The 11,964-nt window shown below is 44.2% G+C and overlaps 1 protein-coding gene across 2 annotated transcripts in view; it reads right to left on the bottom strand.

Annotated features, from left to right (window-relative positions):
* ZNF202 (zinc finger protein 202) overlaps positions 1-11,536 on the bottom strand; it is a 22,292-nt gene extending 10,756 nt beyond the window's left edge. The window contains exon 1 of one of the 2 annotated variants that reach the window (XM_004713918.3): positions 11,477-11,536. The gene's annotated coding sequence lies outside the window, so the exon portion shown is untranslated. Of the gene's footprint in view, positions 1-11,021; positions 11,093-11,476 lie in introns of those variants that run through there. The other variant, XM_045295128.1, reaches the window with a different exon arrangement.
* Positions 11,537-11,964: the final 428 nt, after the last annotated feature.

Genomic DNA, 11,964 nt, shown 5'->3' with positions numbered 1-11,964 from the left:
TGTTAGGTTAAAGCTTATATATCCTTTAGGACAGCTCAGGATTCTTGCCTTACATTTCTGACCGATTCCATTTCCTGTACCCATACGCCAAGACTTCAAACTAACCTTTTGCTGATAATTTGCATTTTCATCCTAGGTACTTTGGATCCTACAGATGTACGCACAAGGAGTAATACGAGATCTTGTTAGAATGTAGATTCTGATCCCAGATATCTGGGTTGAAAATGCAAATGGTGAGCAAGGGAGTTAGCCCAGAAGGAAGCAGTTGGAAGTTCTGTATTAGACAGTTAGAAATTGCTGAAGTGTGTCCATACCGTAGCACCCGCCACATGACATGGCCATTTTCTGATAAAGTTCTTGAAATCAGGACTGTACCTTTCATTAACTTCCAACACCTATAATCAAGTGCACAACAAATGTGCTGGGATGAATCTATCTATCGTCACCCCAAGTTTACTTCCTACTCTAGGAAGAAAAAGCATGTCTTTCTATCAGTTTCTTTCTTTCTCTTTTTTTAAAAAGTCTTGTCTATTTCCCCCTCTTTCTAAGCCATCTTTCTCCACCTCTGTCATTGCCTTGGTTGAGCCACCATGTCCCCCATTTGCTGTGCAAATATCAGCATTAGAGACAGAACATGGCCATGTTTGTATACCCTATTTACAATCTAAATAAAGTAGATTGTGCTATATCACAAGTCTGCCATCAAATTAGTTGCCCTTTCCTTTTCTCAATGTGTCTGTCCTTGGAATGGTTCTACAATGACACACAAAAGCCAAGTAAGAGGATATGGCACGGAGAATGTTAAGAAGGCCAGAAAGAATACAATACTTGGTCCTGTTGGGCATTAAAACTGTATTTACAGAGATGCTTCATAAGCCTAGGACTGGGTAGACCCTGTGAGCTAGATTCATTAACTCCCCAAATGAGTATGTTCATTAGACATTCACAGGATTGAGGAAGAAATGTGGAGAATGCAAGACTTCGATTTAATCTTCAGCCTATGTGTCTCTGTTCCTCATCTCAAGGTTCCACATGCCTTCTGAGGCCCTAACTCAGGTCCTTTACACGAGAAAACCGCAATGGAAGGTATTGGATCCTTTATCTTAAAATGCAACTACTCAGGGAAATCCTAACTAATAGGTGCTAAATAATGATTTGTAACAAGACATCATCTACCTAACGGAGAGAGAAAAATTAGAGACAGGATGCCTATTTATTGGCAGGTAATTTGATCTTCAAAAGAAAACTATGTTCGGATCAGGGCAAAAAGTATGTATAAGGATGTCACTGAGGATAAATGTAAACACTAAAAACAAAACTTGTTTTTAAAAGAACAAAATTAACTTTGTTTTCAATTAAAATGTTTTTTAGGGATGCGTAATACTCCATTGTATGTATGTACCAGAGCTTTTTAATCCACTTGTCTGTTGATGGAAATTTGGGCTGTTTCCAACTCCTTGCAATTGTGAACTGTGCTGCGATGAACATTGGGGCGCAGAAGCACATTGTCCCATGGGAAGAACTGAAGGAAATTATGCTAAGTGAAGTAAGCCAAACACAAAAGGGCAAGTACTACATGAGTCCGCTGAGGTAAGCTAAAAAAATTTTTTTTTGTTTTCAAAAAGGGCATAGGGAAGAAGATGCTGTATACATGTCCCTGGAGTGAGGTCCAGGTAATATGGCAGGGGCCAGACTAAACCCAGGGATACATATAGGATACATATGGCAGCCCATTAAAAGGGAGGAGGGAAAAAGGTATGGGTAGCCATGGGAACAGGGCACTAACCTACACAAGGGGAAGGTGTTGCTTGTGTCTCCACAGGGAAAGAGGGACCAGACTTCACCCGGAGGAGCTCCAAGACAGGAGCACAACACACTGACATGAAGCAGGGAACCGATGGAGGGGCCTGAGGGGCCGGCTCCATTACCAACTGGGGGCACGGCACCACCCTCCCCCAGGGGGAATTCACTTCAGAGGACAGCACTGTAGCTGCAGCTCAGGAAGAGGGGAAGGGGAGCTGGTCAGGTGGAAGCGCATGTGAGCCAATGAGGGGGGGATGGGGAAGAAAAGGAAAGAGTGGAGCACATCCTGACTCGCCGAGCCCTGGGGACAGCGATGCACAGAGATGACCATGGGGCCGGCCCCACCACAGGACACAGCATTCCTCGTTGACCCACCGCACCATTGGGGACAGTACTGGAGACACACGGAGGGAATTGTGCCCACCATGAGCTCACCACACCAAACGCCAGCCTCTGGGGCATGCAGCAGAGCGGTGAGGTCCCCAGGGATAGAGGCGGTGCCAGGGCATAGCACCCCATCAGACTTGACTGGAAAGCACACGTGAAGGGAAACAAACAGACCCTGAACTATTCATACGGTTATATATGTATGCATGTGTGTATGTTGTTGTAGCCATTGTTTTACTTTCTGTTGTTGCTTTGTTGCACTCAGTCTTGTGATGGTACATAGCATGTCTACCTGGAAGGGATAGGCGGAATAAACAAGCCAGAAGAGAGAACAATGGGATGACAGTTCCGGGGAACATGGGGATAGGAGAGGTGGGGGAAAGGAAGAGGGTGTTAACAAGCACAGGGACAAGGGAACAACAAGTGATCCAAAATCAATGTCAAGGAGAGTGCGGGAGGCCTGGCAGGGCTGGATCAAAGGCAATGTAACCGAGAGGAATGCCTAAAACCTAAATGAAGGCAGAATATGATAGTGGGACAAGAGTAAGGTGACCAGATTTAAAGCAGGACACCATTGACCGGGGGGCGGGTTCTTGATGAAAAAGTTGGTCTCTATGGACCAAATAGACCATTCCATAGTTTGTTGTGCATTCTTTCCAAACATCAGGATTTTTAAAAATGCCAAAAATCAGGACTGTCCAGCCACTGGTCACCTTAGACAAGAGGAAAGTACAAAGAAATAGAGGAAAGAACTAGGAGGCAAAGGGTAGTCATAGAGATTTAAATATAGGCATATAAAGATGTAAATATATTTATATATGATGAGGGTGAAATAGATCTATGTACATATATTTATAGGATGAATATTAAGAAAACAGATGGACAGTGGGCCCCTGCACAAGTACTCCCTCAACACAAGAACACTTTGTTCTAACAATTCGGCAGTCTGAGATGCTCACCTGCCTGGCACAATCACTGAAGACAATGGGTGCACAAGAAAATGTGGTGAAGAAAGCGGATGGTGCTTGGCTACCAAAAGGTATAACACCTGAAGTCGCTGAAGACAATGGGTGCACAAGCAAATGTGAAGAAAGCTGATGGTGCCCAGCTACCAAAAGATATAACACCTGAAGTCTTAAAGACCTGAAGATAAACAAACAGCCATCTAGCCGAGAAACAAAACCCACATGGAAGAAACACACCAGCCTGTCCCTACTAGATCGTTAAGGACAAAGGGGGTGCATTAGCAAAAGTGGTGAAGAAAGCAGATGGTGCCTGGCTATCAAATATATAGCATCCGGGGTCTTAAAGGCATGAAGACAAACAGGTGGCCATCTAGCTAAGAAACAACAAAGCCCACATGGAAGAAGCACATCAGCCTACCCCGACATGAATGCTGAAGACAAAGGAGGTACATAAGCAAATGCAGTGAAGAAAGCTGATGGTGCCCAGCTGTCAAAATATGTAGAATCTGGGGTCCCACAGGCTGGAAGATAAACAAGGGGCCATCTAACAGAAACAACAAAGCCCACATGGAAGAAGTACACCAGCCTGTAAGATAACAAGATGCCGAAGGGATCAGGTATCAGGCACCAAAGACCAAAAAACCCACAAAAAACATAGCATTGTGAATGAGGGGGAGTGCAGAGTAGGGACCCAGGGCCCATGGGGGGAAATTGGACATCCCCTTGCAGAAGGGCTGCAGGGAGATGGGTCAATCAGAGTGCAGTGTAGCAACGATGAAATATACAATTTCCCTCTAGGTCTTAAATGCTTCCTCCCCACCACTATCATGATCGCAATTCTACCTTACATATCTGGCTGGACTGGAGGATGTACACTGGCACAGATAGGAACTGGAAATACAGGGAATCCAGGACAGATGAACCCCTCAGGACCAGTGGAGAGAGTGGCAATATCGGGAGGGTGGAGGGAAGGTGAGGGAGAAAGGGGGAACAGATGACAAAGTCTACATATAACCTCCTCCCTAGGGGATGGACATAGTGGAGAAGTGGGTGAGGGAGACGTCAGATGGTGTAAGATATGATAAAATAATAATAATTTATAAATTATTAAGGGTTCAGGGGGAGGGGGAAAAATGAGGAGCTACTTTCAAGTAGAAAGCAGGTGCTGTGAGAATGATGAAGTCAACATATGTACTAATGTGCTGGACACAAATTATGTATGTACAGAGTTGTATGTAAAGAGTTGTATGAGCCCCTAATAAAATGATTATTAAAAAAAATGATGGATTTGGTAAAAAAAATAAAATAACAAAAAAATGTTTTTTATAGTTATGGACCATCAGTATAAGAGGCAATGTTGGAATAGTAGATAGTTCTGCCTACTTTTTAAAGATGTGTAAACCTGGATAAGTCACATTAACTCATCTCTAAAACGAACAACAACAAAAAAAAGGATAATTATCTATAAGCAGGGAGTAGGATCATATTTTTGAGAAGCAATCCAGCTTTTTGATGGTGTTAAAGTTTTAAGTATAACAAGGATAAACAGCTTCTTCTTTATTAGTAGTACATATTTTTCAATTTAAGGACATGTATTAAGTCTTAAGAGAGACAAAAAATAGACACATCATCTGGATGAGGGAAGCCATTAGCATGAGGTTAAAACATGCTCCAATGGTTCTAAACAGCTTCTTTACTCAGTATTTAAACCATAATTCATAAAGCTAAGATAGTGAGGGGAATTTAGTCAAGAGTTGAGAAAGGTAAGAGGTCGAATATAGATTTTAAGAGGCCAGAATTAAATTTCTGGTCAACTTAATCATATTGGTTAACCTCCAACAGGAAACTAAACATCTTAACTTGAAGGGCTATTACTCAGAAACAGTTACTAGGCCAAAACAATCTATATACCTCAGTTTAAAATAGACCATCATAAGAAAATCTGAAGGGGGTCTAGGGGTGAGGGGTGGGGACTGGACCACAGGGCACTCATGAGGAGGGCAACCACTCTCCATCAGAAGCTCAGAAGTACTCTGCTACAGTAAACATGGCCACTGCCAGTCACACGGGTTACTGGAGCCTTCATTCAATGGAAATTAAGAGTATAAAATGAGAAATGCTGTCTGGCCTAAGGCAAAGCCTTAGGTTGACTGAGAACAATAATTAGCCCCAAAGTTATTTACGATGTTCTCACATACAATTAACATCTACTGTCAAATATGCCCTGCTGTATGTCCAGATGACTTCTGCCTTTGCCAAAGGCTCCCTGGCTTATGAGGAGATAAAGGATGGACCAAGTCTGTTGAACTAGAGGAATCTAAGGTGCTCCAGGTACTCACTGCAGACTGAATCAAGGTCCAAGGTAAAAGCAAGCCCACGATGCCACTCTTGCTATGGGCATAGTTTAGTGTCAGTGTAACACCAGAATATTACTCTCTGGGGGCATCTTCATCTTCATATTCTAGTGCCTAGGGCTTTGTCAAACACTTGGTGGAAAAGGTACTTAATGAAGGTGTGTTGATTAAGCTATTTCTATTACATAACTGTAGATGTTGGAGGCATTGAAATACTAAAATCAGTGGGCATCAAAGTCTTCTTGGTAATAAACATCCATAGAAAGAGCCACAGGAATTTGGCACTAGTATTCATTCACTTGGGGAAATTACAAATGTTCTGTTTGGCATGATTAATGGAATACAACTGATTCAGTGGATTTCTTTCATTCCACAAATATCAATTAAGCATCAGTTATGTGTTGCACACTATTCTAGGGCCCTGGACAGAGAGATGAAATAAGCACTGTCTCTGACTTACAGGGAATTTTCAGCAATACTAAGGCTTCAGAAGGAGCGCAGGTGGAGTAGTGGGTTACGTGTTGGGCTGCTAACTTCAAGGACGCCAGTTTGAAACCATGAGCCACTCTGCAGGAGAATGATAAGGCTTCCTATTTCTGTAGCATTATAGTCTCAGAAACACACAGGGGCAGGTCTGTCTACAGGGTCGCTATGAGTCAGAATTGACTCAATGGCAATGAATGAGTACAGGTTTCAGAGTCAAGATGGAAAGAAAAAAAAAAGGACATCTAGTCTACAGTGGAACCTAGAACATGATCACAATAGGAAGCTCATATCAAAAGAAGGAAGAAAAACACGGGACATTTTCTCAAGTGGGAATCTTAAATTTGTCAGAGGATAATGTCATATTCAGCTTTTTTTGGGGGGGGCATGCCTCTTTAATTTTACAAATGAAAGAACTCAGACCTACGAGATTAAATATTCCACTCAAGAGTACATAAGGGGGAATTTTTTTAAAGGGGGTCTTTTAAAAGTCACAGAAACGAGTATCATGAAATTGTGATTTCACAATTTTCTTATACCCATGTTAACTTGTACTAACTTGTTATACAGTATGTCTGAACATCTAGTTTGAGGCACTAAGAAGGATAAACCATTAGTTTGAAGAGTCCCTATCAGAGCAACATAAGTTCAGCTAACACTGAAGCAAGAACAAGCATCATACTTATAATGAGCTTAGTTGGATGAAGGTGAAATCACCAATGTTTCATAAAAAGTTTATGGGACTCCCTCAATTCAAGAATACTTTGTTCTATTAAACTGGCATTCTATGATGCTCACTTTCCCAACACGATTGCTGATGAAAAATGGGTACATAAGCAAACATGGTGAAGAAAGCGGATGGCGTCCTGCTATCAAAAGATATAGCGTCTGGGGTCTTAAAGACTTGGAGGTAAACAAGCGGCCATCTAGCTCAGAAGTAACAAAGCCCACATGGAAGAAGCACACCAGCCTGTGTGATCACAAGGTTTCGAAGGGATCAGCTATCAGGCATCAAAGAACAAAAAATCATTATCATTGTGAATGAGGGAGAGTGCAGATTGGGGACCCAAAGCCCACCTGTAGTCATCTGGACATCCCCTTACAGAACGGTCCTAGGGAGGAGACGAGCCGGTCAATAATGAAACATATAACTTTCCTTTAGTTCTTAAATGCTTCCCCTTCCCCACCCCCCACCACTATCATGATCTCAATTCTACCTTACAAATCTGGCTAGACCAGAGGATGTACACTGGTACAGATAGGAACTGGAAACACAAGGAATCCAGGACAGATGATCCCTTCAGAACCAGTGGTGAGAGTGACGATATCGGGAGGGTGGGGTAGAAAGGGGGAACTGATTACAAGGATCTACATATAACCTCCTCCCTGGGGGATGGACAACAGAAAAGTGGGTGAAGGGAGATGTCGGACAGTGTAAGATAGGACAAAATAATAATTTATAAATTATCAAGGCTTCATGAGGGAAGGGGGAGTGGGGAGGGAGGGGAAAAATGAGGAGCTGATATCAAGGGCTCAAGTAGAAAGCAAATGTTTTGAGAATGATTAGGGCAACCAATGTACAAATGTGCTTGGCACAATGGATAGATGTATGGATTGTGATAAGAGTTGTACGAGCAGTAAGACAACCTCAATAAAATGATTTAAAAAAACAAAAATACCCCCAAAAGTTTATGGGGACAATGCCCCAAAGAAATCAGTACTTCACAAATGAATAACTTGTTTTAAGAAGAGATAAGGTGATGCGGAAGTGATCAGGGCAGCAGCAGACTTTCTACTCTAATTTGAAGAGATGATTTATTTAGTACATGTCTAATTGAGGAGGACCAATAATTAACAGCTGAAATAGTGGCTGAAATGACAGAATTGATTCAATTAATAAAATTCTGACTGAAAAATTAAGAGTTGAGCAAACTTTCCACTGGATGGTTGCCAAAACTGTCTTGTCCACATCAAGTGCAGAGAAGAGATGAGCTTTCCTGGGAAATGTTAAAGAAGTGGAATCAAGATCCTGGAGCATTTCTTGTGTTAACAGGAAGTGAAACATCACTTTACCAGCATGATCCTAAAGACAAGGCACAATCAAAGCAATGCCTATAAAGAGGTGGAAGTGGTCCAGTCAAAGCAAAATCAGTATGGAGCAAAAGGCCTGCTACAGTTGTTTGGGATGCTCAAGTTCTGGTGGCATAGTGGGTTGTGCATTGGGGTGCTAACTCCAAGGTCAGCAGGTAAGACACCATCAATCCCTCTGTGGGAGAAAGAAAGATTTCTCCTCCCATAGAGATTCACAGTCTTGGAAACCCATAGGGGCAGTTCTACTATCCTATAGGATCAATGTAAATTGAAGTCAACTCAGTAGCAGCGAGTTTGTTTGAGGGCAAGGCATTTTGCTTGTTGCCTTAGGGAGTTAAGTGACTTAAAATTGACTCGATGGCAGTGTTTTGTTTTGTTTAACATCTGCTTATTATGAGCGTGTTATGAAAAGTTAGATAAAGCTTTAGCAGTAAGACTCCCAGGAAAGATATACCACACTCCCTTTTCTACCACAACAATGTCCCTACTAATCAAATGGGCAATTTTGGGACATCTCAGTTGAGAAATCATTAGGCATCCACTTTGCAGTACTGATTTGCCTTTTTCTGACCTGTTTCCTAATCTTAAAAAAAAAATCGTTTAAGGGGATCCACTTTTCCTGAATCAATCTTGTAAATACAACTGCATTGACGTGGCTAACTTCTCGAGAGCCTTAGGTCTTTAGGAATGGCAGGTACCATCACCTGTATAAGTGTATTGGACTTGATGGAACTTGGGTTGAGAAATAGTTTATATTTTTCCACAAACATTTTGAAGTCTCCTTGAATTGCCCGTTTCCAGCATAAAAATACTCAAATACAGGTACTGGTTTCCAAACCACTGCAGTGTCAATAGCAAGAGGTTTGAGGAAAGGTAGTTCTCAAAGTGAAGAGTTTGTCTCAAGCACAAATTCTCAAAACCAATACTGGAAAATTCTAAAACACCCTGGGAATAGGCCACAAAGTATCAAGCAAGTACAGAGGTCTTCAAACCCTTCTAGTGCTTATGTTGTGCACATACTCAGAATCCACAATTTTAGCAAGATTTGCATTTTAACAGTATTCTCACATACAAGAGAATCACCTGAAGATCTTGTTAAACTGTAGGGTCTGATTCAGCTTATCTGAGGTGGAAATGAACATTCTGGCAAGTGCATGAACTGGAGGAATGGATCTGTTCAAGGTCCTGGCTCAAAATCACCAGCTGCTTAGCTGAAGAAAGAAGTGGCACTTCTACTCTGTTCTACAGGGTCATTCTGAGTCAGCACAGACCCAGAAGCAAAAGGGTTTGCTAGGGTGAGAGCAGTAAAAGCAGAGACAGTCTAGGGTTGTCTTGTGTTTTAGGCCTGTGACAAAGGAACAGAGAAAGAAAACAATGTTATAAATCTGTGATTGGCCTCATCTGAATAATGTGTCATGCCTCAGGGATGCTGCACTGTGTCTCAACTTCGGGTTTCCTTTTGTTTCCACTTGCCGTCCTGTTAAAATTCCAGATGGACTGACAAACCTTTGCTGCCTTCCATTTAGAAGTTAAGATTAGTCTATTTCTACCTGAAGGCAGAGCTCAGCTAACAACACCGATGCATTTGGATGCGTTCCTCCAAGCAAAGAGAACAATCTGAGAAGCAGAGTCTTAACTCATAATCCAGAGTGCTTCGGGAGACATGCCTCCCTGGCTCCCAATGCACTGTCTATAAAATACTCCTTCACCTATTGCTCTAGGAAGCAAATTTTGATGGACCGAGTCATGTCTTCCTGGACACTACACTAAAACTCAAACTCATTGACATCAAGTCTATGCAGACTCAAAGTGACCCTATAGGGCAGGGTAGATCTGCCCCTGTGAGTTTCTGAGACTGCAACTGTTCATGGTGTAGAAAGTCCCATTTTTTTCTCCCAAGGAGTCGCTGGTGGTTTCAAACTGCACCTTGTAGATTGCAGCTCCACTGGCACACACTACACCACCAGGACTCCTTCCTGGATACTAATACTCAATAAATTCTCACACTCCCTTCTGTCTGTCTCAGGAATTGGTTTCCTTAAGACAGCATGCCTGAATCACCTACGCTTTGAGAACACAGCGTCCCTCACATTGCAGTAAACCTTGCTGTGCCCTCCCCCCATGACTTTTTACCCTACTGCAGTATATAAACCGACATGACTTTTTACTCTAGTACAGTATATAAAGTGCAAAGGTGTGCACAGCTGTTGAAGAAAGGGGGGAAACACCATGAATCCCAGGTGTGTGGTCCTGGGAGAATGAACTGCCTTCTCTCCACACAACTGCCTCCTCTCTTCTTGTAGATAGTACTGCAGAAAGTGACCCAAGACAAATGGCCACAAACTACCTGCTCTGCCCTACACTTCCCACTACAAGTCTCCCACGGCTAGGCCACAACCTTCTGAAAGTGGCTTTCCGCATCAAGGTCTATGCAGCCACTTGGAAGATAGACTGGGAGCCGAGATGAAGGATTCCACTACCATTCCTTGGGGCTTCTGTGTGAAGCTGCCCTGGGTGTCACCTGCAGACTGCCAACAAAGAAAACACAACACTTCTATGCTTTGGCCTTTAAGTGACCGACTGGATGTGACACTGCTCTACAAAACCAAGATGGCTCAAGAAATGCTGAGTCTCAGCGTCCCTGATACAGAAACCATGGCAGACAAAGTTAATTAAGCAACGAGGAGATGAGAACGCCCAACACCCAGAGAAATAAAAACAGGACACACAGCAGAGCCACGGCAAACAAAATAACTAGTGAAGACAGAAGCAGGGGGCTTCACCCTCCTGCTGCGGGGACCGGCGACATTCAGACAGAATGACAACACAGGGAACAGGGGCGGGGCGATGCCAGTGCAGACAGCAGCCACTGGCTAGAGGGGAAGCTGGGGTCTGTCAGCTGGAACAGCCACCGGCGGGCAACCGCGGGCGGACGTACCGGGGTGTGCATTAGAGTTGGTGGGGGAAGACTCGGGGCTGACGAAGTGTACTCGGTGGGACTGGCGGGCAATCTATGGGCAATCTATGTTGCGCGGCGGGAAATATGGGGGCCTGGACCACTCCTCCCTCGTCCCTGTGGGCAGAAGGGGCGGAAGTAAGTGGCAGCCCGAGTTAACTGCGTCTCTGAAGGCTTCAAGGGGGTGGAGGGCGGAGGCAGGGAAGGGGAGGAAGGGGAGGAAGCCTCGAGCGCAGCCGGGTCCCCGGAATTTCTGACTCCCGCTACCAGTAGACATGGAGACCACGACGCCGCGGGCCTCTAACTACAAGGCCGCCGCCGCCACCTTTCCCAGGACGGCAGCTTCCCGGAGGCTCTCAGGGGGCCGGGTCTCCAGACCCTCTTCCTCCTCCCCTGCCCAACCCAGCCCTGCCCGGGCCGGTCCTTCCAGCACTCACGGCTCCGACCGCCTGGGCCGCTTCTCCGCCGGCCGAAGCTGCGCCGCTGGATCCGGGCTGCGCGGTGCCCAGCGAGTCGGAACACGTGGGGCATTTACGGCCGGAACCGGAAGCTGCCGCTGGCCCCGCCCCCTTTCTGCGCTGGAGCCTTTCTAGGCTTTGGGAGGTTTGGCACTTTGTGCAAAAAAACCTCTTCGTAGCTATCTGGTCTCTGCAGCGAGTAAATGAGCACCGGGGCCTTCATTTTACACACATACTGTGCAGACTCTTTCTTTTCCTTCCCCCCTTCCCCCTCTCTTTTGAGTGTGCCTTTACATGTTGCTTTGTTTCTTTTGTATGGTCTGTCCTTAAATAGTAGAAAGAAACGCAGCTTTACGTTTGATTGGCTTTTTCATTTCTGGTCAGATGCAAGACTTTGACCACTATTTCCACCTCTCAGAACCTCAATGTCCATGCTGTACAATAAGGGTAATAATACAGCTACTCAG

This window comes from Echinops telfairi, unplaced genomic scaffold (assembly GCF_000313985.2).
Source record: "Echinops telfairi isolate 266 unplaced genomic scaffold, ASM31398v2 ScPeMD7_5167;HRSCAF=5991, whole genome shotgun sequence".
Lineage (NCBI taxonomy): Eukaryota > Metazoa > Chordata > Mammalia > Afrosoricida > Tenrecidae > Echinops > Echinops telfairi.
Note: the sequence above shows the minus strand (reverse complement) of the source record. Positions and strands in the feature narration are given on the sequence as shown.